The sequence below is a fragment of the Arachis duranensis genome, chromosome 4, assembly GCF_000817695.3.
Source record: "Arachis duranensis cultivar V14167 chromosome 4, aradu.V14167.gnm2.J7QH, whole genome shotgun sequence".
Taxonomy (NCBI): domain Eukaryota; kingdom Viridiplantae; phylum Streptophyta; class Magnoliopsida; order Fabales; family Fabaceae; genus Arachis; species Arachis duranensis.
The window spans coordinates 102,674,897-102,675,456 of NC_029775.3; positions in this window are offsets into that span (position 1 = coordinate 102,674,897).

Here is a 560-nt window from a genome sequence, read left to right on the forward strand (position 1 = left end):
TAATGTGCATGGTATCTGATGAGCGGATAATTTGTACGCTTTTTGGCATTGTTTTTAATGTGTTTTTAGTATGTTTGAGTTAGTTTTTAGTATATTTTCATTAGTTTTTAGTTAAAATTCACTTTTCTGGACTTTACTATGAGTTTGTGTGTTTTTCTGTGATTTCAGGTATTTTCTGGCTGAAATTGAGTGACCTGAGCAAAAATCTGATTCAGAGACTGAAAAGGACTGCAGATGCTGTTGGATTCTGACCTCCCTGCACTCGAAGTGGATTTTCTGGAGCTACAGAAGCCCAATTGGCGCGCTTTCAACGGCGTTGGAAAGTAGACATCCTGAGATTTCCATCAATATATAATAGTCCATACTTTATTCGGAAATTGATGACGTAAATTGGCGTTGAACGCCAAGTAAATGCTGCTGTCTGGAGTTAAACGCCAGAAACACGTCATGATCCGGAGTTGAACGCCCAAAAAACGTTATAACTTGGAGTTCAACTCCAAGAAAGGCCTTAACTCGTGGATAGCTTTAGTCTCAGCCCCAGCACACACCAAGTGAGCCCC